The sequence below is a fragment of the Balaenoptera borealis genome (assembly GCF_965194805.1).
Source record: "Balaenoptera borealis genome assembly, chromosome: 14".
In the NCBI taxonomy this organism is placed as follows: domain Eukaryota; kingdom Metazoa; phylum Chordata; class Mammalia; order Artiodactyla; family Balaenopteridae; genus Balaenoptera; species Balaenoptera borealis.
The window spans coordinates 77,678,400-77,705,353 of NC_138875.1; the positions used below are offsets into that span (position 1 = coordinate 77,678,400).

General features: G+C 44.5%; 1 long non-coding RNA gene across 1 annotated transcript; it reads left to right on the forward strand.

Moving 5' to 3' along the window:
- Positions 1-7,210: 7,210 nt before the first annotated feature.
- On the forward strand, positions 7,211-26,539 carry LOC309611385. Its single transcript, XR_014234496.1, has 3 exons — positions 7,211-21,344; positions 23,735-23,828; positions 25,755-26,539. It is a non-coding gene; the product is annotated as an uncharacterized lncRNA (long non-coding RNA).
- The last annotated feature ends 415 nt before the right edge of the window (positions 26,540-26,954 follow it).

A 26,954-nucleotide genomic window follows, 5' to 3' on the forward strand; every position in this document is an offset into this window, starting at 1 on the left:
CCAGGGAACAAAGCTGAGGGGGCATCGACCTTCATGTCCCGGCCTTGGAAGTCACACAGCCTCATTCTGTCCCATTTCTTGGTGGAAGCAGTCACAAGCCTTCCCAGGTTTAAGAGACAGGAAACTAGACTTTTGATAGGGAGTGCAAGGTCACTCCAGAGAAGAAGCTGGAGAATGGGGGATATGGTCGGGGCAGCCTTTGGAAACTAGAATTGGCCACAGAACAAACCCTGGTAGTGATACAGATTGTTCTGCTCAACAAATGCTTCTGAGGGGTGATAAATAAGCATGTGGATGAACAAGACCCACTCCTTGAACTTGAGGAATTCCCAAGGCAAATGGAGGAGATGGAGATGTAAATAAAAACCATACTGTACAGACCTCTACAGCATGTATCACATTAGGCTGTAAAGTCCGCGCAGGAAGCAATCCGTATTGCCTGGGAGGTGGATGGCGGCTTGGGCTCTGGGGGATGTGCAGGAGTTTACCAGTTAGGCAAGGACAGAGAGCACATTACAAAGAAGAGGATGATCAAACAGTGGAGGTTCAGGTAGGAGAGGAGATTGGAGATGACATTGGAAAGGCAGACTAAGCTCAGGTAGGTTCTAAATGAAGGCTGGGGAGTTTGACTCCATCATATTGGGGGATTAGGAGCTGTGACTGGTTGCATACTATGGAAGGACACTTGGGGGGCTGGAATGGTGGATGGATTGACCATTGACAAGGGATTATGTTAGAAGCCCAGAAGCCAGTAGGGAGGTTTCTGTAGCAGCCCAAGTGAAAAGTTATGAGCGTGCAAATTGGGGCCAAGGATGGAGAGAACGGGGACAGAGCTAAGAACATCTGGGTAGTGGGTTCAAAAGGGGTCCCGAGAATGGGGAGGAGCTAAGGGGAAGGAGCATGCTTGTCCCCTGGGCAGCTGTGGCCATCATCTGTTCTCAACCCTGACTGTGCACTTGAGTCATCTGGGGGAGTTTCCCCCCAGCTGGACCTGCTTCAGCTCCACACCAAGTCAGCTCCACCAAAACCTCCGGGTTGAGCACCCATCACTGGTGTTTTTTAAGAGCTCCCGCGGCAGATTCTCACTCGCAACTGAGGTTGGAGTCGGCGGGAATACATGATGCCTTTCCAAAAACCCTTTAGAGAATCCCCAGAATGCTGTCTTGGGCACAGCAAGGAAAGAAAGAAATGATTTCGATTTGGAACATGTTGGGCTCATGATAACAAGGATTTGAATCCTTCTCCAGGAGGCTTGCCATAGTTTAATACAAGCTGGTCAATCCATAAAAAGAGATTAGATGGCCTCTCCCACAGCACTGTTACAAAAAAGGATGCAGTGTGCTCAGAAGCCACAGAAAACATTTATTATAATCCTAAGCATCCAGGCAGAGTGCTGTGGGCTGTCGCCGCAACAGCTATTCTTATCACGCCCATTTTGCAGAGCTGGAAACCGAGGCTCAGAAAGACCAAGTAACTAGCCCCAGGTTACCAGGGAGGAAGTAAGTGGCAGAGCCCAGAGCCAAACGCAGGCAGTCTGATCTCAGAGGCAGAGGGTCCATAGCTCGCCCTTAGCACCCTCTACATGCTTGCATATCCCTAGCACTGTTAAAATGACTGCCCGTATGAAACCAGGCTTATAATTTCCATCACTTCGGTGTCGTCACGACTCCCACCAAAAACTCTCCTGACCATCACTATTGCCTTTTCACTCACATGGTCCTCCAAACCCCAAGGAGAATTTAACAGAGCCTCCCCGGCATATCATAAAACAAAACCAAATGCTTTCTCTGCCCCCCTCCGCCCCCCTTTCCCTGAGTATCTGTCAAAGCCAGCAGAGAAATAAAAACCAGAATCTCCAAACAATACACTTCCCCACAGATAATAAATAAAATCTCCAAAGAGGGGGAGAAAAAGAGCAAAGAGTCCCATAAAGATGAGGGGCTTGGGTGGACAGGCACATGATGTGCATGGGGCTAAACAGCTACCAGCAGACCCTGGGGCAAGGAATCAATTGAGATAAAAAATGGACGTCCCCGTTACACATGCCGTGCTCACAGAAGTGTGCGGACACCGGCAGGGAACACGGTCCCCCTCAGCCCATCTTGCTCTTTGGCACACAAATAAATACACATGTTGCCTCGCGTGGAGCAGATGCGCCATAAATTCTTAAGCAATGCATCAAAGTACCAATCTTCGTTTATGCATTTTTTTTGCAAGTACACATGTTTATGGGCAATAGCTTCTCCGCTCTCACAACTGTGGAACTAGCAGGAACTTTTTGAAACCTTTTGTATTTGTTGGCACGCGTTCGGTTAAGCTTTCCTGTGTATTGCTCGTGGAGAAAGCTGGAGAAATCAGTGATCCAGAGTGGCAACTGGGGACACCTCTGGGAATTGGAGGAGAAAAGGAAGCAACACTTTTCATTTCTGTTTCTTGGATTTTCATAGGATAACATTTTGCTAAGGGGTCTGTAACCATTTTTTTCATCTAAAGAAATTATTTTTCTAATGATCCCTTAAGGTCTTTATGAAAGTATTAAAGTCCTTGTAGAAAATGAAATAGAATTTTAAAATATTTTGAAGTGTGTTGTAGGGACATGGACAAAGCATGGAAGAGAAAGTGGACCCACAATTCTCCATGGCGATTGATCAGATATTTGTTTCCCTGCTCTCTGGTCCCCACCCAATCGTGACTTTTCACGTGTAATCGGAGTATAGATGACCATTAAGAAGTGTTTCTCTAAGCTCTGTGGATGAGCTTTATGACCGCTTTTAGCTGATGGAGGCCCCCCACCCCGCTTATATCCAGATGTGTAGTTGTATCCAGCGGCTTGGGGGAAGGGGGCCTGCCCTGAGTGTCAGTCCTTGGAGGGTCCCGCTCTGTCCCTCCTCCAGCCACACCTGTCTCATGGGTTGAGACCTCTGAGCCAAGGGGCATCCCACCCAGAGACCACCCCCTGTTCTGAAGTTGGCAACTACTGAATAGAATGTAGATCCGTAGATTCTGCTGGCGTTTGTCATGTGTGTTGTAAGATCCTCAAAATGAAATCTCCCTGAAACATCACCTCTGCTTCTTCCCTAGTTTAGGGATGAGGCTAGATTTTGTCTTCCGGTGAAAGGGAGATTATAGTTGGTCATTTTCTGAACTGGGTTTTTTCTTTTGAGTGACACAGCCCAGGAACTTGGCTCAGAGATGTGTGGTTTCTGTGTGTGCAGTGCTAGGCGGCTGGGGAGAAGATTTTTCCCCCATGAATTTCAAAGGATGCCAGCTTCTCTGGGTAGGTTTGCATGATCACTGTGAAGGGTGGGAGTTGAGACCTCAGGAAGGATGACCATTTCATGATCTGAGCCTCAAGACTCCAGACCTGTCTTGCCAGACACCTCCTGGATGTCTCCATGTGGTCCATACTCAACTGCCTCAAATTCAGTGTGTTCCAAATTGAATTGGCTTTCTTATCTCCAAATCCGGATTTCTCCTGGGCTCCTCATCTCAGCAGATGGCTTCTCCATTCACTGAATCTTCCAGACCAGAAGCTGGACACCGTTCCTGTCTCTTCCTTCTCTATCACACCAGTAACAATGGCAGAAGCATGAAACTTCTGCCTGCTTTGTTCTACACATGTAGAGCGTCACTTATTCCTCCCATTCACCTGTGCGGTCAGCGTTATCATTACACCCACTGTACAGATGAGGAAACTGAGGCTCAGGGAGACGAGGAGCTTCCCAAGGTTACCCACTGACAGAACCTAATTTCCAACCCAATCGGTCAAACCTTTTCCTTCTATCTCTCGTGGTCTTCTCTTCCCAGAGGAGTTCTTCAAAGGCACCCAGTAGGTGTTCAGAAAAGGTGTGTTGGACCGAACGGAACTGACCTAGAGCCCGTCTGCACTGCGTCTCCACCCTGTCGGGCTGGAAATTGTTGCCAACACGAGGTCCTCCTTGGAGAGGAAGGGGAGAAGGCTAAAAGTGGGGAGAGAATGGATGGGGGACTTCAAAGGGAAGGAAAACGATTACTGGGAAATCTGTTTATAGAGCCAGTGAGTGATGGTGAGGTGGAAACGCTGAAAAGCCAAAGGAGGGCGAGGGAGTACCTGGTCCACGAATCCATCACTGGTCCTTTTTCATCTGCTGGCCAAAGTATGTACCCCTTTGAAAGTCTCCTCATCCCCTAAGCTGGGCGGCCAGCACCCCACCACCACCCAGCTCTGGGCAGTGCTGATTAGAGCGTGGCTTGAAGGTCACCTGGGTCTGCCTTCCTGAGTTCTGAGACGTGGAGTGCTCAGGCTTAATTAGAAACAGTCTCAACGGACACTTTTTAGGAGCACTTACTATGTGCCAGGCACAATTCTGAGTTCTTTAGAGTTTTTTAAATCCTCATGACAGCGTTATGAGGAAGGACTATAATTAGCCCCATGTTTTAGGTGAAGAAACTGAGGCACAGCCTGGCAAGCCTGCCTAAGGCCATGTAGCTGGGAAGAGGTAGAGCTGGGCATTTAACCCAGGAGTGTCTCCAGAGGGGACGCTTTTAACCCCTACACTCTATGCCTACCTGGCAGGGAAGTCCTGGGTCATGAGATCAAACCCTGCTGCCGCAGCATTCTACAACCAGGGGACTTCTGCAAACTGCTTCCTCTCTGAGCCTCAGTTGCTGCATCTGTGAAATGGGGACAATAAAGCTAACTGCCTCAGAATGCTGCTGTGATGTTCCTGAGATAATCCACACCCAGCTAAGGAGGACTTAATCTTATCCATGTTATTATTTCTAACCAAACATTGGGAACCTCTTTCCCCATGTCCAAAATTTACAGAGAAGTGTGGAAGGGCTGGGAGGGGAAAATAATCCTTCCCTTCTTCCCGGCCACAGGGTTTCAGGAAGAGCACAGGACATCATGTATGAATGTAGTAGCATTTTTTAATTTGCCTTTTGAAATATTTCAGGCACACAAAAGAATAGAGAATCCTATAATAAACACCCATGTGTTCAATCCCCAGCTTAAGAAATAAAATCTTTCAGGTACCGTTTCTCCTAAGTAACTCTCCCTAATTGCATTCTTTCCCTACCTCTCCAAGGGTAGCCATCTTCCCGATGTTGAAGTTTCTCATTTATATGCGTATCTTTACACTTTTACCATCTATGTTTACATGCATGTGTTCTTAAATGATACATGGTATTATGTAACACGTGGTATTGCTGCACACATCTTAAAACTTCATATAAATAGTATTATACTGTCCATATCCTTGTACAAATTTTGCCCAACATTGTTGTTTTTTTAAAAAATATTTATTTATTTATTTGGCTGCACTGGGTCTTTAGTTGCGCCACGCGGGATCTTCGTTACCACGTGCAGGATCATCTTTGCGGTGTGCGGGATTTTTGGTTGCGGCATGCGGGATCTAGTTCCCCGACCAGGGATCGAACCTGGGCCCTTGGGATCGTGGAGCCTTAACCACTGGACCACCAGGGAAGTCCCCCAACATTGTTTTTGAGATCAATCTATGTTGACATGTGCATTTCTAGTTGGTTATTTTTAACCGCTGTAAAACGTTCCACTGAATGAATGCGCCTAGATTTATTCATTCATTTTCCTGTTGATGACCAGGTAGGCAGTTCCCAGGGTTTTACCATCACGAACAATGCTGCAATGAATATTCTTGTGCTTGGCTCCCTGTACATTTGTGTAAGAGTTTCTCGAGAGACCAGAGCTCAAGTGTTGGAGCTGGCTTGAAATGTTTATGTCCCTTTGAGCTGTTTGGCTCTTGCTTTTTTGCTCTCCAACACAGTTGTACCATTTTATCCTGCAGGAAACAGTGGCTGGGTGGTCCCGCTGTTCCACATCCTTGCGAGCCCTTGGTTTTGTCAAATGGCAGCAATTACCACTGAGAAGCATTGCTATTAGGAAGACTATGTGATCTCTTTGGAAGCCAAGGGCTTCCGGGTGTCGACAGTTGAGCCAGGCAGGTGATTTGAAGTCTTTCCCCAAAACAAGTCTACTAGATGCCTCAATCTTCTCTTCTCTTCAAGGAAGCCTTCCATGACCCTTCAACGTCTGAACCAGCATCCCCTTTTCTTCGCTCCTAACTCAACTGGACATCATGAAATTGGAAAAGGCCAGTTTTAGCCCTAGACTCAACCCCAGAACCTGGGACCCAGCAGGCACTGGATGAATTTTTATTGAATGAATAACAGAATCAATGTTACTCCATTGTAACCTAGTGCCTGATGCATATGGTCCAGGGCCGGGTGGGGGGTGGGCGTTGCTGCCCTTTGTTGAATGAATGAATGAATGAATGGGCCAGTTAAATAGGAGATAAAATAGCTCCTGCACTAAGGGGGACTTTTGTATTCATTCATTCATGAATTCATTTCTTTGGAAAAAAACCCCTTAATGAGCACCTATTATGTGCCAGGCCCATGGTCCCCATCGTTCAGCACCTCATGGTGTGTCATTCTGCAGTGTGACAGATGCTGGGACAGAGGTAAGCACAGAGAAGGGAGACTGAACCCAGCTTGGGATGGGAGGCAGCAAAGTCTTCCTAGAGGAGATGCTATTCCCTGAGATCTCCCCCTCCTGTCCTCTCCCCACCGTCTCCCAGCCGTCTCCTGAGAACCCCTCCCCACTCTTCCCCAAACTGTCTAAGAGGTCAAATTCAGTTGCTTTACCTTCAGTTTTCCCCAAATCAAAAGTCAAAAGGTCAACATAGTTGAGGTGTGACCTGAAGGGGTTTTGCATTTGGTCCAGGGAGGCCGATGAAGAGGTTTGCCTCTTTCTTTTGTGGTTACTCAAGAAAGAAAAGATGGGGAGGTGGACGATTGGGTGGGGAGAGTGGCTTTGCTGACATTGAGGACAGGGGATGGAAGCAAGGGGGAAGGAAACATCCTGAAAGAGACAAAAGCACGCTCCGTGATACCGTGGGTTTGGGATCCAGGATCCAGCATCTTGGAAAGTCACACCCAGGGACCTGCCAAGAAGGCCTGCAAACACACCTCTCAGCTTAGGCACGACCGTAAACCACTCAGCCAGCACTCGCCGCCTTTACTGCGATGGCCTCTTGATGTATTTACCCAAAGGTAGCTGCGGGCACGAAGCCATAAATATATCCCAGCGTCTAGGTGACATCATCCCAGATTCTCTGCCCAGTGCTGCACGGCTTATGAAGTCACTACAGCAGGAGACATCTCCTGGGAGGGCGGGGTGGGCAACTCCAAATGTATTTGACCTACTTCATTGAGGGTTTTGTTTTCCCTTTCACTTTGGGGGTGGGGAGTTGGGGTGAACTCTTTTCACTTGGAGAAAGTTTACCTACCTCCTTGACTTACCTGCTTCAGGGTTTCTGGAGGGAGAATAATGATGCTTTGCAAATAACAGGGAAAATGGATCGGCTTGGAGAGCAAATGGGCTGCTCTATGATTCGAAGGACCAGTCTAGACTAGGCGAACTGAAAAAGTAGCCACTCTCTCAATGTTGGCTTTCTCTTTAGATGTTAACTCTCCAGGGTGAAGATTTCTACTTGCTCTGTTCACCGCTGTGTCCCCAGTGCCTGACACATAGTTGCACTCATTTATTGAGCGGATGAACCTTTGATTGAAGGTTTTGATGAACTTTACTGCTAACTGAAAATAACAGCTAACTCCGAAATTCTTTAGTTTTGTAAAACTTAAGGAAGAATTCTTAAACACTAAGGAGTACAAATGGGTCAACCTTTCTGGAGGGAAAATTTTAAACATGTTTCAAAAAGCCTTGAACCCCAGTAACTCCCCTGCTAGGAGTTCCTCCTAAAGAACTACTCAGAATTCTGTACTGATATTTAGATGCGAGATGTTCATGGCAGTGTTATTTACAGTGGAAAGAAATTGGAAAGAACCCAAGTTTCCAGCAATAGAAAACTGGTTGTCTAGATTGTGTCACCATATTGAATGTCTTAGAAAACTACTGCTAAGAGTGAATGTACGTAGTCTGTAAGTGGGTGTTGGTGGCTCATAAAACAGTATACACTATATGACCCCAATTTCGTTAGAAAAACTATGTATCTATATGGCTGTATACTAATAAGCTTACAGAGGTTATCTCTGGATGGCGGAACTATGTTGTTAAAATTTTCCATTGTTTTATTTTATTCCCCTATTTTCTACAATAAACATAACTCAGTTGAATAATAAATGTCATGAAGAGATCTTAGGATGAGGAAATACAGTCAGGGAAGGGTACATTTAAATACATGCCCGGCATAGGAGGGATTCCTCTAAACAGAGAGGCTTGTTTTAAAGGTACAGGAGGTCTGCGAGTGGATTCTCCCAGAGGATTAAATGATTGGTCCTAATGATTTGATGGTCCCCTGAGGTGGTATTACTCATGGACACCTTTGCTGTGATCTCATACTATATTACATAGGTGGGCGGGGGGCTGGCCACATGACTTGTTTTGACCAATGGAATGCTAGCAGATGTGACGCACACAGAGGCTTGAAATGTACCTGTGAGTTGACAGACTCACATTTGGAATATGTGGCGGTTGGTAGAGTGTCAACCTGGTAACATTGGAGCTATGTTTCCAAGAGTCCCCTTAGTGTGGGGTCCAGACGGTAGGTGGCCAAAAGTGGGATTTGTGTGAGTAGAGGGTGGAATGAAACACAGCCATTATCCTTGGAAGGTCGTCTTGGTTGGACATGATGACAAAAGCAGAGGTGTCAGCACTTCTCTATTCTGTTTCCAGTTCTGCTTCCCAAATATCAACCACCATCAGCCCCAGGCTCTCCAGCAGAGGTTTGGAGCTGAACTCACAGAGGCCACAGCCATACAGAAGCAGATCGTCTCACGGACCCCTCTTCCCATCACAATCTGCACCCCCTAAGCTTCCTTTCAAGAGTCCCATTGTGGCTGGACCTATGTGGTTTCTCAGATCGTCTGGTTGGTGATTCCTCCTATTGATAGAATCCTCTAATTTCTTCCTGGACCTTCTGTTTCCCAGCTCCTCCTATACTTACCCATTTGCAAGCTCCTTATCCCAGACCTCACAGCGAAACTGCTTCTCAGATGGGCCCCCGATTGGTGCAGACCATCTCAAGCGAGAGGCGGTTTCAGGCAGAAGCGAGCAGTGTATATATCCATTCTCTTAGAAACTCTGGGTGCCTCAGTTTCCCCATGTGCACAATGGGCTCTCCACCTCTCCCCATAGTGGTGAAAATGACATGAAATGAATCAATGTTAATGAGTAGATACAAATGACTAGCACTGTTTACTGCCGGTCCTTATTGCCTCTCCTGCTTCTCCCATATTTTACAGGGAAGGCAAACGAAATTTCTCCCTCTCCAAATTGTATCTGCTTCATGTTCAAGCTGCCCGGTTCTGGAAGATCCTTCTGGCTAGCATTTAACTTGTCGGACACTGTGCATGAAAAGAAAGCTTGGCTGAAAACAATATATACAATAATTCGTTGTGGATGTTGAGTTGTTATACAGTACTTTCCCTCTCATCATCACACTCAGTTTCTTGATTCGCCCCAGGAAAGAGGCAGGTCAGGGAATGCTCTTTCCATTTTATACATGAGGGAAACAGATGTGACAGGCTCCAGGCGACACGGCTGCTTAATGGCAGGAAGTAACTCCAGGCATTCTGATTCCAGGTCCAGAGGTTTTTATATGACATTAAAATGACTATAATACCTGCAATTTTTGAGCCTGCACTGTGTGCCAGCATCTGTGGTTAAGTTATCACCTTTTTTCCTCTCAACTGCCCTACAGGTTAGATATAGTTCTTATGCATTTTTTAAAAGGAGGAAACTGAGGCATGGGGATATTAAATAACTTGCCCAGGGTCATATAACTTGTCTCTGAAGAGACACAAGGGAATCTCTGAAGAGAAATTCTGTGGCTACGAATATTGACCGTGAAGCTACATGGAAATAGAATATTCGGGGAGGGAGGGCTGATCTGAACCCCAAGCCAGACAAGGTCTGAAACCATTGATTGATTATAAGACATGGAGACACATCCATACGTAAGTCCAGAAGATTAAATGATTGGTCCTAATGATTTGATGGTCCCCTGAGGTGGTATTACACATGGGCACCCTTGCTGTGGTCTCATACTATATTACATAGGTGGCTGGGGTTTGGCCATGTGACTTGTTCTGACGAATGAGATGCTAGTAGATGTGATGCACACAGAGGCTTGAAATGTGCTTGCGCACTTGGCCTTGCTCTCTTGCATGCTGGTGACCCACCATGAAAAGAGCATGCCCACTGTAGCCAGTGCCCCTGAATGAGACACATGGGGCAGGTCACATGCCCCAGATGGTCCAGGGAAACCAGACTTGGACTCAAACTGAAGCCTGAAGTCCAACTGAGAGGCAGCTGACCCACAGAACTGTGGGCTTGAGAGTGCATGATTGTTGCTTTAAGCCTCTGAGTCTGGGGACGGTTTTGTTATGCAGCATTATTGTGGCAATAGCTGACTAATACTTAAGATGCCCTGATCATGTCGGAGGAAAATGTTGCTGAAGAAAGTGCATAGTAGTCTCTCTTTTAAATATAGATGCATATGGTTGCACATGTGTGTGTTCATGTGTGGATGTGTACGGCAGTCTTTGGGTCAGATGTTCATGGTGGTTTTCTAAGGGGATGGGATTTCCAGGAACTTTCACTGTTTAAATCATACATAGTAGTAATGTTCCATTTTTTTAAACCAAAAAAACATATAATGCTTTTGTAATCACACAATAAAATCAGTTTTCTTTATAAGACTTCATATATTCTGGTCACTAATGGATCTGTCAACAGGAAGTGACTTTGTCTTGAGTGAATATACAAATATTTCCTTCGGAGGACCTTTCCCTCAGCTAACCAGATTCCACTGGCTACGTGATGTGAACAAGTTCCCTGAAAGAACCCAGATGACGGATGGGAAAAAACAAACAAGAGATGATTTCTCCAGAACAGTGGATCTCAACCGGGGGTGATTTTGTCCTCCCCAGGGAATATCAAGCCATGTCTGGAGACATTTTTGATTGTCATCACTGGGGCGGGGGTGGAGGGGTTGCATGGATGCTGCTGGCATCTAGTGGGTAGAGGCCAGGGATGCTGTTAAACATCCTACAATGCCAGGGCAGCCCCCTACCCCTGCAAAAAAGAATCATCCGGCCCCAAATGTCAATAATGCTGAGGCTGAGATCCACTGATTTAGAGGTTGTCTGGGAAGCCCTCCCTGGTCCCCAGTCTGTGACAGACTGGAGAGGCACAGCCAAGCACCCTCCACAGGGACTCAGCTTGGTGCATTCGGGGTTAACCCCGAGCTTGTCCTGTGGGAATAAGATGCAGAGCCTGGTCATTCTGAACTTTGGGACAGACATGTAAGCAAGGCATGGGTTTGGGGAGCTAGACCGGACTCCAGACAGGGCTGGTGCCCAAGACGGAGACTGTGATGGGTTCACGGTGTAGAAGCATCTTTGCTAAGATTGCTTACAGGGTAAAATTAGACCTCTAGGTGCAGGACAGTTGTATACTATGAACACTCATCTGTGAAAATGACAGAAGTAAAATCTTTTTCATGTCTATATATATATGTATAAAGATTATATATATATGCACGTATATATACACACATAGATTTTATATGTATATATGTATGTATACATATATACATATATGTGTGCATGTGTGTACAATGTATACACATAAGTATTACACACACATATATCATACACAGTGTACAAGTATAATGTATATGATATATATTTCTAGAAAAAGTCTGGAAGTATATATACTAAGCTATGAGTAAAGTAGTTGAACAGAAAAGGTATAGAAAAAAGATGAATTTCACTTTTTTACTTTACATTTCTGCACAGTCTAGGATTTTTGTTTTTTTACAGCAACCATACATTACTGTTTAATCATATTTTATAAAAAGGAAATAATAATTACAAATATCTAATAGAATAAATATATTTAAACATGTACTGTTGTTAGGAACATAGAAATACTGATCACAAAGGTGGAAAGGGCAGAGTTGACCTTTTATAAGTTTAAACAAATTTTATATTCCATGAAATTGACATATTTTAAGTGTGTAATTCAATACCATCTCAGTAAATGTACGGAGTTGTGCAACGTCCCCTATGATCCAATTTTAGAATATACCCATCACCCCAAAAAGGGGCCTTTGAGTCTATTTGCAGCCACTCCCCATTCTGACGCCAGAGCCAGGCAAATACTAATCTTTTTTCCATCTCCATGGATTTGCCTTTTCTGGACATTGCGTGTAAATGGATACACTCTGTCATCGTCTGCTCCTGGCTTCTTTCACTTCGCATAAGGCTTTAGAGATTCGTCTGTGCGGCAGCATGTACCAGCATACGTGCTCTGTTCTTTTTTGTTGCTGAGTAATACTTCTTTATATGAATACACTGCATTTTATGTCTCCGTTCACCAGCTGATGGACATTTGGATTGTTTTCCCTTTGGAGCTCTATCATATGTTTTCAAAATATATTTATAGGGAACTCCCTGGCAGCCCAGTGGTTAGGACTCGGTGCTGTCACTGCCGGGGCCCAGGTTCGATCCCTGGTGGGGGGACTAAGATCCCACAGGCCATATATATATATATATATATACACTTTGAAAAACACCAGTATTTTCCTGTATGCATACACAACCCAAAATATGACAATTCTTTTAAATATGTAAATGCTGCAAAACATATTCTCTACCTATCTAATCGATATCCCCATATTCTCAGAAAAGTCTCAGCAGTTTAGAATTCTTTGATGTGGAAGCCATAACGTTATTTAGTTAAAAGAACTAAAAGCAGGATATACTAGATATGTGTGTGCTTAACAGTAGCTAATATTTATTAAATGTTCATCTCATGCTTAGGAGCTATTAAAGTGTTTGATGAGTATTAATTCCTTTTATTCTCTTGACCACACTATGAGGAGGATAATGTTATTCTCCTTATTTTACAGATGAGGAAACTGAGGAGCAAACAGGTCGCTGATGTGCCCGAGTGCCCATGGGTAGGAAATAGAAGGATTCAAAGCCAGGGAATCTGGCTCTGCCTCCTAGCCTCGTAACCACTAATGCATGCATTGATTTTTTTCAAACAGTATAAATCACCTTATTACAATGTATTTATTCCTCAGCTTTAAGCCATCCATGCCAATATAAGCTAAGCATTGCATTTCTCTCCCGATGTGCTACAGTTTAAGCTTTTTGATTATGTACCCAACCCCACGTGGAGCCTAAGACTGTGGGCTCTTGAGTCCCACCCCTTAGCCGTATTGTGCAACCTGGAGCAGGGACCTCAACCTCTCCAGTCCTCAGTCTCCTCATCTGTAAAATGGGGGTAATCCAGCTCATAGGGTTGCTCTAGTATTAAAAGAGATGAACATCAGATGCCTCGCACAGAAAAAGCATGGACTAATGTAACCCAGTGTAATTGGTGTTCTATGTGTGTCACGCTTCTTCTTACCGCTCACGTTCACATCAGCTGTTCATTTTGATACATAGCATCGTGGCTGCTTTTACACAAATCCACATCAATATTTACACGTCGAGAGGCACTCGTCCGGAATTGGGAAATAAATCTCCAGACAGCAGGGGCAGGCTCCAATCTCCACAATTTTCCGAGGCAAACAGGGGAAATCTTTGCTGCATGTACGTACACGCTGAGCCCCAGAAACACGGGCAGCCTTCACTTACCTCCCCTCCTCACCGCATCATCTACCCATCCCCCTCTCTTCCAGCATTCCGAACTGCAGAGGCCGACCCTGCCTCTCTTGATGATTTAAGTTTTGGAGAAGGACCGGAGAAGGATTTGTTTTGACATTTAAAGGCAATCCAGGTAATGAATGACAGGGGCGGCGTCCACCTCCCCGTCCATATATCTGCACAACAGTATCTATTTTTGACGTAGCTGACACGCCGTTTCCTTTGGCAGCGCAAAGGGGGGGCTCGTCTTTAAATTAAACTCGTCTCCGACCCCTCCGAGCCGCAGCCGGTTCGGAGGCAGATGCTGGTGAGGGAAGCAAGAGGGCCGGGCCGCCTGTTGGCTGTCATTGATGTATGGTGCAAAGGCCCGGGCACCGTGAGCCGGACCCGAGACCTTCTCAAGCATTAACTAATGACAGAGGAGGCCCCCAAGTCGTCTAATGACCTTTAACGTGCACATATAGAAGCTAACTTTAAAGCAGGTGAGATAAGCAGGTCAGACAAACAAAGAAAATAAAATAAAATCATATCATTGTCTCTGGTTGGTTTGGAATGGGGAGGGAGAGATGCATTTGATGAAGAATTAACTACGGCAAAGAGGCTCTCAGGCTTCCTTGAGAGTCTTTGTCTCAATAACTAACTGATCTTCCCCCCAGCCCACTGCCTAGAGGTTCCAGGATTCTGTCCTTAAGAGCAAACTTGGTAGAGCAGAGAAAAAATGCTAGCATCCAACACAGTCAGCAGATCCCAGCTCTGCCACTTGACTGGCTGCGGGTTTGCGAGGGGGGGGTCTTCTTTCCCGAAGCTCAGTTTGCTCATCCGTAAAAGGTCCCATATGTCCTTTGAAAGGTTATCGTGAGGGTCTAAATGCAGAGAAAGAGCCAGAGGGATAGAAGGACAGAGAGACATGGAGAGACAGGGCAAAGAAGAAGGAGAGAGAGAGAATATATATATATGTGCAAGCGATTTATAAACTGTTGCCATGTACTTTCCAAATGTTGCAATTATTTGATAATGATAAGGAGACAGTTGAAGTCTGTAAGGGGGAAAAAGCAATCACAAGAAATAAGGTATTAAGCTGGTTGCCTTCTAAGCCACATGGACATTTCTCTCCATGCTCGGCCATGATTCTTCCCTCCAATCCTTTTCCCTTGAGGTCCTGAATCTTTGATCTTTTACTTAGAGAAAAAAACATTTTTTTAAAGACAGCCAGGGGGTCTTAGAGCCTGTGTGATCCCCTCTGATTTAAACCTTAAATGGAACAAAGACCTCCTGGAGAATACCATCACCAAGTTGACTTCTCTGCTATTGGGGTGAATTTTCTTCCTGTCAAAGCAAAGAGAAGTGGGGTGAGTGAGTGCGTTATATAGGGCCCAGAAGGGGCCGCTCTCACAAGCACACGCAGCCATCCTTCATCCGCTAGCCCAGAACTCTTACGACATGGAACTTGGGTGGAAGATGATTCTAGCTTTCACCGGGCCAGAGTCCCCTGGACCCTGGCACTGGCTTCTGTGGGATGACGGAAGATGTGTCCCAAGACCCTGAGACAGAAACGATAAGGAGCCTCTTTCCAGAAAGCTAGTATCCACCCAAGGCTTTCTCTCTGCTGGTAGCAGCTACTATAACTATGCCCCTGGGAGACTTGGGAGTAGCCTCTAACCTCGCCTCATGCAAGCAGCCAGCTGGATTCCTGTGTCCCCATCTCCTCGGACCCACAGGACCCCGATGCCTCAGAAACACAGCATGTTTTTGGTCGCTGGGTAGAAATGAACTAAGAGTCTGGAGGGGTCCATGCCCTTTTGGTGGATGACCTTCGTTTGCATGATGTCTATTGACATCTCATGGAATTAGCTATCCAGGGAACTTACTTTGGGAAAACATTGTTTCAGTGTCAAGCTTTGTCCTTGGACCCTCTCTGTCCATTTTATTACTGATAATGACCCTAAAGGCATGCTTCTTTGGAGATGTCATCAAGCTGGAAAGGATACCTCAAATTTAGATGATTTTAAAAGAATCTAAAATTCTAAATATTGCTCGACAAAATGTCAAGGGATGCATTTAGACTCACTTTTATGTTTTAATCCAACGCCAAAACGCAGGATGGCCAAGAGGTTTCATCACGGTTGATGTGACTGTGACTTGGCAGTCTGGGTTACTGAAACCAACCGATCATAAGTGATGCCCAAGTAAATTGAGGGGGCTACAACCCAAATGTCCATTAGTCGCCCAACGGGTAAAGAAAATGTGATCTATCCACACACTGGAAAGTTATTCAGTCGCAAAAAGGAATGACATACCGACACATGCTACCACATGGGTGAAACTTGAAAATATTATGCTCAGGGAAAGAAGCCAGAGACAAAAGACCACATATTATATGATTCATTCATATAAAGTGTTCACGGCAGGGATAGGAATGATAGCCAAGGGGTAGAGTATTTGTTTTTGAGTGGATGAAAATATTCAAAAATTGTCTGGGGTGATAGTGGCGTATACCTGTGAATATACTGAAAGCCACTGAATTGCACGCTTTAAATGGGTGAGTTGTATGGTATGTGAATTATATCCCAATTAAGCTGTTTAGAAAAATAACTCAGGGGTGTGTTAGGGTTCGTTCACAGAATAGCCTCTTGGCCAAGGTTCTATTGGAGAACCTGTAGGATTCAGGCCTGGGGCTCTATTGTTTGTGAAGGACAGGGGATACCAAGATGAAGGGGTTCTGGATCTTGGAGCAAACAGATGGAGTTGTTTGTGGCTGTTAATCCTGGGGATAGAAGATGGCAGCCCACAGATATTTAGAGAGTTGTGTTGTGGAAGAAAAAAGAACCTCATCCAGTATAGTTGATGAAGGTGACACGGGAATCAATTAGGGTTCAGCATGTGATAGAGATTTTAAAGCTAGGGTGTTTTATAATATAGATAAAGGAGAGGCTGTCTGTGAGAGCCAGAGCTCCCAAGGAAGGCAATCTTCAAGAGCCAAGTGGGGACCATCTATCTGGGATGTTAAAAAAGGGATTTTCTTGTGCTAAGAAGAGTTTAGAATAGAAGCCTGGGGACTTCTCTGGTGGCACACTGGTTGAGAATCCGCCTGCCAATGCAGGGGACACGGGTTCGAGCCCTGGTCCGGGAAGATCCCACATGCTGCGGAGCAACTAAGCCCGTGCGCCACAACTACTGAGCCCGCGCACCTAGAGCCTGTGCTCTGCAACAAAGAGAAGCCACCGCGATGAGAAGCCCGTGCACCGCAACGAAGAGTAGTCCCCACCCGCCGCAACTAGAGAAAGCCCGTGCGCAGCAACGGAGACCCAATACAGCCAAAAAAAAAAAAAAAAAAAAGAATAGAAGCCTGCCAAGAACATGTCCAATTCTTAAGTGCCTGTGATTCCAGAAGACTAGAACCCAGGTTCACTAGAATCCTGCTAAAGCAACATCTGCTTTGGGACAAGAAGCTTGAATTATACAAACCACCAGAGGACCACTTTTAAGGCTTCTTGATGTATCATCCCTGAAGACAGTATTTCTGTGACGATCCTAAAGGCTATCCTCAGGAGACAGTATCATATGTCAGATCTGAGGCAACTTGGGAGTCAGAGAGACCTGAGTTCGCGTCCTGACTCTGCCACTTATTTGCTGTAGGTTGTTGTAGGCAAGTGACTTCAACGTTCAGTTTTCTCAACGACAACATCAGAGTGATTCCATATACATCACAGGGTTATTAAAGCATTAAAATAAGAGTCTGTATTGGCATCCTCAATTTCCCCCTTATCTGCCAAGATAAAATCAATGTGTAAAACCTTCATAGAAAATACAAACCAGGAGCAAATCTGTCCTAAAATCTCATCTCCCAGGTATACTTGCTACTTCCTCTTTATACTTTGATATATTTTCTATATTTGCTTCAACAAGAGTTTATTGTTTTTGTTGGGAAAACAATACAGTAAACTTGATACACTAACTATAAAAGCTTCACAGCACCCTCACAACATTCTGTGTGCTCTCCTATGAGTCACTTTTTTGTCTAATATCCTCGGCTAACATATTGGCTGTAATAGTAAGAGTTGGGTGCTAGGAAGACTCAGATTTGGGATCTCGTCTCCATCCTCCATCATCACCTCCATCCTCACCATTGTCATAACCACCGTCATAACCACCACCACCTCCACCATAACTACTGTCCCCCCTGGCTGTTATCATACCCACTGTGAACACCCCAACTATCATCACCACCACTTCAACCAGCATTCTCTCCACCACCATCACCACCATTGCCACCACCATCACCGTGTGTACCACTCCCACCATTTCCATCATCAGCACCATCATCATTAGTACCAGCACCATCACCCTCATCACCATCACCACGAGCAATTATGAAGTACACTTGGACAAGTCACTGTGGCTCTCGATTCTGTGCCTGCATCTCAGGTCTGTTTGCCTACGTTTAATGAAACATCTACTTGACCCCGTAAGTCATTTTAAGAGCCTTTCCTTATATCATTTTTTACCAGGGTCCCCGTGGACTCATGGGCACTCCAGTTCTAGGTGTCAGCAGCTGAATATGCACGAAATTTTGAATTTATATTGAAATTCTCTGTAGTCCGTAACTCGGGAACTTCTCTGTTGAAAGTTTTGACTATCAGGTTCTGAGTCTCTAAAGCCAATTATCTTGGAAAATCTAACCACACACATGCATCCAAGAAAGAGTAGGAGAGAAGCCAGCACCGCAAAGATGGATTCCTCAGTCCAGTGGTTGTGAAGCCCTGCCTTGTGAGCGAAGTTCTCCTAAAGAATCTGGGCAGTCTTTGATTTTTCTGGACTCCATCCTTGACCTGTTGCCTCATAGTAGAGTGTGTTTCTGAAAGATACGATCAAGACATTCCACTGAGTGATGCTACATCGAAATATCAGACGATGCCTTTGAACTCTTCCGACAAACCACAAGCTTAGGAACCAACACTGACACAACACTCAGCGGATTCAAAACACTGGGCAGGGGAAAAGGGGGAGGGTGTGGGCAAAGGCTCTTTGATTAAATGTATTTCTTTCTCTTTGTGCTCTAATAAGGTCTCAAGGTACTGCCTGGCCACTTCGAAATTCCTGTGCCTGCTTTCTGAAGAAAATCTCTATCAAGTTCTCTCTCAGAAGTTTCCAGCCAAGAGCAACAGGAGAGATTTGTTATTGGCTTAAATAACCAGGCCTTTCAAATGGATAAACATTCAAACAAGAAAAGGAAGACCTAGAGGAGAAATGTCTTGTAAGAAAGAAAGGGATGTAAAGAAAATCAAAGTGTTCACAGTCAAAACATCTCATGCTCCAAAGAACCAGGCTTATCTTTGCACAGAATTTCCTTTGCAGGAATGACTGTCTAACCTCCGTGCCACGTTTTTAATCTCTCCAAACCAGTTTTAGTTTTTGCCAAGATGGATGTCGAGTCCGAATTAAAATCAGTCATTTATCTTTGCCAAAGCATTTTCTCCTTCCACAATGGAAAGTTATGAAGATAGGTGCCTCCCATTTGAAATAGGTGCTTCCCTTCTGAAGTTATCAGGCCCCTGTGGTTTGCTGATAACCAAAGAGACTCAGCCTCGGAGGGGCAGAAGCTCCTTGAGGATAAAGGAGGAGACCATTAAAAGGAAGACATATGACTTTGCAGCCAAGCAGAAGAGGGAGCAGCTTTCTGGATGTGGCGCCTCTTACATTTGCTAATAAAAGAGGCTTTTAAAAGGCTGTACACCCCGATTTTCCAAATCTTGGCTCAAACTCCTTTATTTGCAACTCCTGTTTAGGCCTAATTTGGGGGAAAACATTAGAATTCCAGGCACCTTCTCTAGTAAGAAGAAAAGCTAGAAGGAAATTCTGCCATTTGTGACAACGTGGATGGACCTCGAGGGCATTTTGCTAAGTAAAAGATGTCAGACAGAGAAAGACAAATGCTGCGTGATCTCACTTATATGTGGAATCTAAAATGAAAGAAAGAAAAAGGAAGGAAGGAAGGAAGGGAAGAAAGAGAGAGAAAGAGAGAGAGGGAGGGAGGAAGAAAGAACCCCAAAACCGAACTCACAGGTCCAGAGAACAGATTGGTGGTTGCTAGAGGAGAGGCCTGGGGGTGGACAAAATGCATGAAGCTGGTCATTAAGTTATAAGATAAATCAGTCCTGAGGATGTCATGCACCTCGTGGTGAATATAGTTAACAAAACCGTATTGTATATTTGCAAATTGTTAAGAGAGGAGATCCTAAAAGCTCTCACCACAAGAAAAAATTTTGTAATGATGTGAGGTGATGGATATTCACTAAACTTATGGTGATCATTTTGCAATAGATACATTTATCAAATCATTGTGCTGTACACCCGAAACGAATACGTTATATGTCAATTATATCTCAATTTTAAAAATAAGTATATTACAAACTGAAAAAATATGTAAAAAATAAAGCTAAAAAGCAATTTGGGGAATTCCCTAGCAGTCCAGCGGTGTTTCCACTGCCTGCGCCCCGGGTTGGATCCCTGGTCGGGGAACTAAGATCCTGTAAGCCGTGTGGCCAAAAAAACCCACAAAAAACCAAAACCAAACAAAAAGCAATTTAAAGCTGATGACTGATTTCTTCCCTTCCCCTCCACTCACTGAGGAGATAGATTCTCTTTGAACTGGCAACCTTGTCAATAGGAAAACTTAGACTCTGCCCAGAGAGATTCTACTCTGATTTGATATAGGATAAACTTCAGGGGGTGTATCGTCCTCCCAGGTGAAGCAGAGTGTGTAATTTGGTGAGAGGCACAGGACCAGGGTCTTATGAATGGCCATTAGCAAGACCACTTTTTGGGGACTCAGAAAGCATCCAAATGTCTCTAATCCATTGCAAAGCACCACCCATCTCTCAGTTCCTATTAGCCTGGGGATTTGGAGCTGCTTTTTAGAGTCCAAGACCCAGAGCATCATTGCTGCCTCATAAGCGCTGGTGGCTGTTTCATATTAATTATGAATAATTATGGACTATACCCCTTACAGGTGCTATGATATTTGGCTATATGTTAGGCTGTCAATGTTATTAAATTCCTTCAACATGAGGGAAATAAAAACCCAGGGTACTTCATGAGAGGCCAAATTGAAGCAGAGAGAGAAAATTAACGAGTGGCATGTCACTCAGTGATAAATCTTATTCATCGGAAGTGGAAAAAATAATTTTGAACTTTAAAAAAAAAAAAACACGATTATTTTGAGCAGTCAGTCTTTTCCCCCCTTATGCCCACAGGCTTTCTTTCAAGGTTAAAGTTAGCAGCTGTTTCACAGAATATTCAAGTTCTCGGGGTTTGGAACATGGAGGGCCCCTCCCAGCAAGGATTCTGGAAGCTCCAGGCCATTGCCTATCTCTGAGAGAGAGGATGGAAAGAGGACGGACAATCCAACCCCAATTCCCGCAGCCCTGATAGCGGCTGGAAATATGTGTTGCTAGTGCCCTCTAGTGGCCAAAGCTTGGCTGAACTTTAAAAGAGATTTTTCACCCTGAGCTGGGTGTTGAGTGCTTTTGAAAAGCTATGTTGTAGCTTGTCTGTTGCCTTGGTGCTCTACCAGGAATGGCTTTCGACTCCTTGACGCTGGTTCTCTCACTGTAAGCTGTCTCAGATCCTCTTGGGGGAAGCTGGTGAGTTCGAACTAAACTACAATTTTTGAAAACGGCAAATTGTAATTTTTCTGAGGAAAACTTTTAGCCTCCAAAGTAGCCCACTCTGTGCCTGCACGATTTCCTCTTGACTGCCTATGCCCCAGAGCAAAATCTTCATATTTATAAATGTCTTTCGCTGCCCAAATTTCTTTCACAAAATCATTTTTCTTCTTCATGCTAATTATGTGCCTTGCAAAGGCACTAAAAATCAAGCAATTCCCGTTGACCTGGAAATTCCACTTCTAGAAATTTTTGATAAGCAATCACTATGGATATGAGTAAGAATGACGATGAGCTATTTGTTGAAGGGTTCTTCCTAATACAGAGAAAAAACCCACAACCCCCTAAATATCCAACAAAACAGAATTTAATAAATTATAGCTCAAGCAACTGATGAAGTGAAATGTTGCAATTAAAAGCCACATTACAGTGGAGCAGATCATTTTGCTAACGGATGGGACACAAAGGTCCAGAGGGGATGACTTTCCTGGAGTCTCACACAAAATCTGGGTGATGGTTTCATGGATGTTCACTTTGTGATAAGTCATTAAGCTGTACATTTTCTGAATGTGTGTATATTGCATAATTTAAAAAGATTAACAAAAAAACTGGTATCCTAACCCCTAATTTAACACTCTTTTTCTGACACTGTTCTGCTTCTTGTAACTAGATTTTTAAATTGTACAATCATGCAGATGTAGAGAATGGACTTGAGGACATGGGGAGGGGCAAGGGTAAGCTGGGACGAAGTGAGAGAGTGGCATGGACATATATACACTACCAAATGTAAAATGGATGGCTAGTGGGAAGCAGCCGCATAGCACAGGGAGATCAGCTCGGTGCTTTGTGACCACCTAGAGGGGTGGGATAGGGAGGGTAAGAGGGAGACACAAGAGGGAGGGGATATGGGGATATAGGTATACCTATAGCTGATTCACTTTGTTGTACAACAGAAACTAACACAACATTGTAAAGCAATTATACTCCAACAAAGGTATTTTTAAAAATTGTACAGTCATGTCTCGGTACCCTCTGGGGCTGGGCTCCAGGACTCCCAGCAGATACCAAAATCTGCAGATGCTCAAGTCCCTTAGTTGACCCTTTGTATCCGCAGGATTCAACCAACCCACGGATACAGAGCCAGAGGGCTGACTATATTTAGAATCTTCAAGTGCTGAGACTAGATTTGCTTGCAAACAGCTTTGTCTTTGGTGAATTGGAAAACAATGTGAAATGCCATTCAACTGAAATTCACAACTTCTCAGAGGTGGGAGTGGGAACAATACACTTAAAATTCTTGGCTCCCTAGAGATTAGAGATTATCAATCTATTTCACTAATTCTATCTCCTTATTGCTATAACAACTGTGAATTGCCATATCTTTTGCTATTATTTAACAAACCCATAGAATATTTGGAGGAAAACAATTTGCCTAAATGTCCAAGGTAATATAACTCTTCTCTATAATTCCTTGTCAAAAGCAGAGAAATGAGTGAATTTTGAATTACATTTAATAAGTACTTATTTTGTGTCTGTCACCCTGAGACAATAGTGAGAAACAGCTCTGTCCTAGACCTCAAGGTACCTTTAGCCTGGCTGGAAGTATTACATCCATGAAAAAAAAAAAGAGAGAGAGAGACCTATGTAAGGCAAATGAATGCAAAGTGTACTGTATAAGTGTTATAAGTTGTATGGGACAAGATCAAGTGTGAGAAACTTTGAGTCAGACGGATACAAATTAATGTCTGTAAGGACAGGTGAGTTTAAATCTCTGTGGCTTAGTTTCCTTATCTATAAAATGGAGGCACTATTACTACTGTAAAGATTAAATAAGGGAACGCACTTTGCTAGAACGTTAAATGCTCAAACATGTTAATAGAATACTAATTATTATTATTAAGGACTAACTTTGAGCCTGGCCAACTACACAGCCTGAGTGGAAATGCTCAGTCTTTGCATCAGGCCAGGTGCGCAAGCTCTAACTCTAGGAAATGGTTTCTCAAGCCCAGAAAACACCAAGGTGCCTGAGAAATCACCATTTCCATTTCCGTTGCCTTTTTCTCTCAGTAGAGGGCGCCCCTGAGACCTCTCCCCACAGGGATTTTTTTTTTTTTTTTTTCATCCCAGGGAAAAGGAATCAGTTTTTCGTGCCAAGTACAAGTCCAGAGAACAAGATATCCAATTTAGCTAATTCCTAAAGATCTTAATTTCCAAACTCTGTCACTACAGAGTGTATTGCATAAGGAATGAGTCTATGATTGCATACGTGGGAGGCAGAAAGCCCTTCTCCGCCTTGTCAAATGAATCGGGCCGTTTGGGGGTTTGAGGGCAACTGAGTCAGGGACCACCTTCTCTACTTCTCTTTGCAGGGTCTTGCAACCTGGAGGAAGATACACCAGTCCTGGTGCCTGAAGATCAGGCTTTGAATCCTGGCTCTAACCCCAGCTTGCGGTGTGACCTCAGGTTTGTTACTTGCCCACCGCGTCAATTTCTCCCTCCGTAAAAGATAACACCAGTGGAGCTCAAACCCGTTGACGGGGAAAATAAAAGCGAGTATCTGTTAAGTACTTATGCTGTTCTAAGCACTTTATCTGTGCTATCACTTTTAAGCTTACATAACCCAAGGAGATTGGTATTACTAGATAAGGAAACTGAGCCATGGTACAATGAAGTTCCTTGCCCAGGGTCACTCCTCTAAGTAAATAACAGAGCCAACCTTTGACCCAGACTGTGCGGCGCCACCGCCCAGGCCCCTGGCTACTGTACTTTTCCGCCTCCCTACCTTCGAGAGCCCACTATTCACGACTGGACCAGGCTGGACCAGGGGGCTGACATAGTAGGTCAACGAGAAGAATCAATAAACTTGAATGTCCATCACTTGAAACTGTGAGAATATTAGATTTTCATCTAGAGAGTAGGATCTTAAAGAATACTGGGGGGCTTCCCTGGTGGCGCAGTGGTTGACAGTCTGCCTGCCGATGCAGGGGACACAGGTTCGGGCCCTGGTCTGGGAAGATCCCGCGTGCCGCGGAGCGGCTGGGTCCGTGAGCCACAACTACTGAGCTTGCGCGTCTGGAGCCTGTGCTCCGCAATGGGAGGGGCCGCGATGGTGGGGGGCCCGCGCACCGCGATGAAGAGTGGCCCCCGCTTGCCGCAACTGGAGAGAGCCCTCGTACAGAAACGGGGACCCAACACAGCCATAGATAAATAAATAAACAAATACTTTAAAAAAAAAAAAAAGAATACTGGGGTTGGATGAATCTTTAGGAATCACTTGGTTAATCTAGAGCCCTAATTTTCTTTTTTTTTTAATTTTGTTTTATTGAAGTATAGTTGATTTACAATGTTGTGTTAGTTCTGTTATAAAGCAAAGTGATTCAGTTATACATGTATATTTATATGCATTCTTTTTCATATTCTTTTCCATGGTGGTTTATCACAGGCTATTGAATATAGTTCCCTATGCTATACAGTAGGACCTTGTTGCTTATCCAACCTATATCTAATAGTTTGCATCTGCTAATCCCAAAGTCCCAATCCATCCCTCCCCAATCTCCCCTCCCCCTTGACAACCACAAGTCTGTTCTCTATGTCTGAGTCTGTTTCTGTTTCCTAGATAAGTTCATCTGTGTCGTATTTTAGATTCCATATATAAGTGATATCATATGGTATTTGTCTTTCCCTTTCAGACTTACTTCACTTAGTATGATCATCTCTAGGTCCATCCATGTTGCTGCAAATGGCATTATTTCTTTCTTTTTTATGGCCAAGTAGTATTCCATTGTATAGATAGATAGATAGATAGATAGATAGATAGATAGATAGATAGATAGATATACACCACATCTTCTTTATCCATTCTAGAGCCCTAATTTTCAAATGGGGAAATTGACACCCTGGAGGGTTTTTTTTTAAATAGCTATAAATTATTTGAGAATTCTTCCAGAGAGAAATGAGGTCTGTGTCTCTTCCCCTTGAATCTGGTCTGACTTTAGTGACTGACTTAAAACCCATAAAAGATGGAATGAGTCGGTGTGGTTTTTTGAGGCTGGGTCAAGTGTTGCCGCAGCTCCCATCTTATTTGCTGGGACATTTTTGCTTGGACCCTGAGCCACCATATTAGAAGCTCAGCTTCCCTGAGACTGCCATGCTAGTCAGATCCCACGTAGACACTCTGGTTGCAACCCAGCTGGGCAGCCGGCAGCCAGCCAACCAGGCAGGTGAGCCATTTGGGATGCCCAACCCAATTGTACCGTCGCATGTCTGCAGCTTTTTAAAAATTAAAAAAAAATTTTTTTAATTTTTAAAAATTAAAAAAAATTTTTTTAATTTTTTAAAATTAAAAAAAAAATTTTTTTTAACTTTTTTTTTTTTGGCCACACCACACAGCATGTGGGATCTTAGCTCCCCGACCAGGGATCGAACCCGTGCCCCCTGCAGTGGAAGCGCGGAGTCTCAATCACTGGACCGCCAGGGAAGTCCTTCTGCAACTTTAATGCACATCTAACTGCCACGGCATGAGAGTCCCCGAGTAAGAACTGCCCCAACGAGCCATCCGGAATACCTGACCCACAAAGTGGAGAGCAAAATAAAATGTTGTTTCAAGCCACTATGTGTTGGGCTGCTTTGTTACACACCAGAACACAGAGAGGGGAAGTAACTGCCTCAAGACATCTGTGGGTAACATCTGTGGGTAGCAGCAGGACCAGGGCTAGCACCCCTTTCCTGACCTTTAGACAGAGTTTTGCCTGCTCCGATGCCAAGCTGCACCTGTTTCTCGAGCTTTCCGGAGATGCCTCCCCAGGGAGTATTCTAACCCGACGGGAGGTGTCGCGCTCTCTGACAGACTTCTGTGCTCGATGCCAGGGAACACAGAAGAGAAGCCACATGCCAGGGAGACGAGGCAAATCTCCCAGGCAGAAGAGTTCCAAATAATTTATGTAGCTACGCTGCCCTTGAGGCAGCGGATCATGACTCCGTCCCTTAAGTGTGGTCTGAGCGTAGTGACTTGCTTCCGAAGGTGACAGTAAGGAACAGGGAACAAAGGGTAACTCTCCAGGGGAGGCCCCGACAAGTAGCACCTCAGCCAAGTGATCTGGGTTCATCACCAGCAATGGAAGTCGTGCGTGTACTTTTTTTTCTTGTCCACTTTATTTTTAATTTTTATTAAAATTTTTTTTAAAATTGTGTATACAGGGGCTTCCCTGGTGCTTCAGTGGTTACGACTCTGCGCTCCCAATGCAGGGACCCCAGGTTTGATCCCTGGTCAGGAAACTAGATCCCACATGCCACAACTAAGAGTTCACATGCCACAACTAAGGAGCGCACGAGCCGCAACCAAGACCTGGTGCAACCGAATAAAAAAAATTTTGTATACAATTTAAAGATTACTTTCCATTTACAGTTATTACAGAATATTGGCTCTATTCCCCATGTTGTACAATACATCCTTGTAGCATATCTTACACTCAGATAGTTTCTACCTCCCACTCCCCCACCTCTATATTGTCCCTCCCCTTCCACCCCCCCCCCCACTGGTAACCTCTAGTGTGTTCTCTACATCTGTGAGTCTGCTTCTTTTTTGTTATA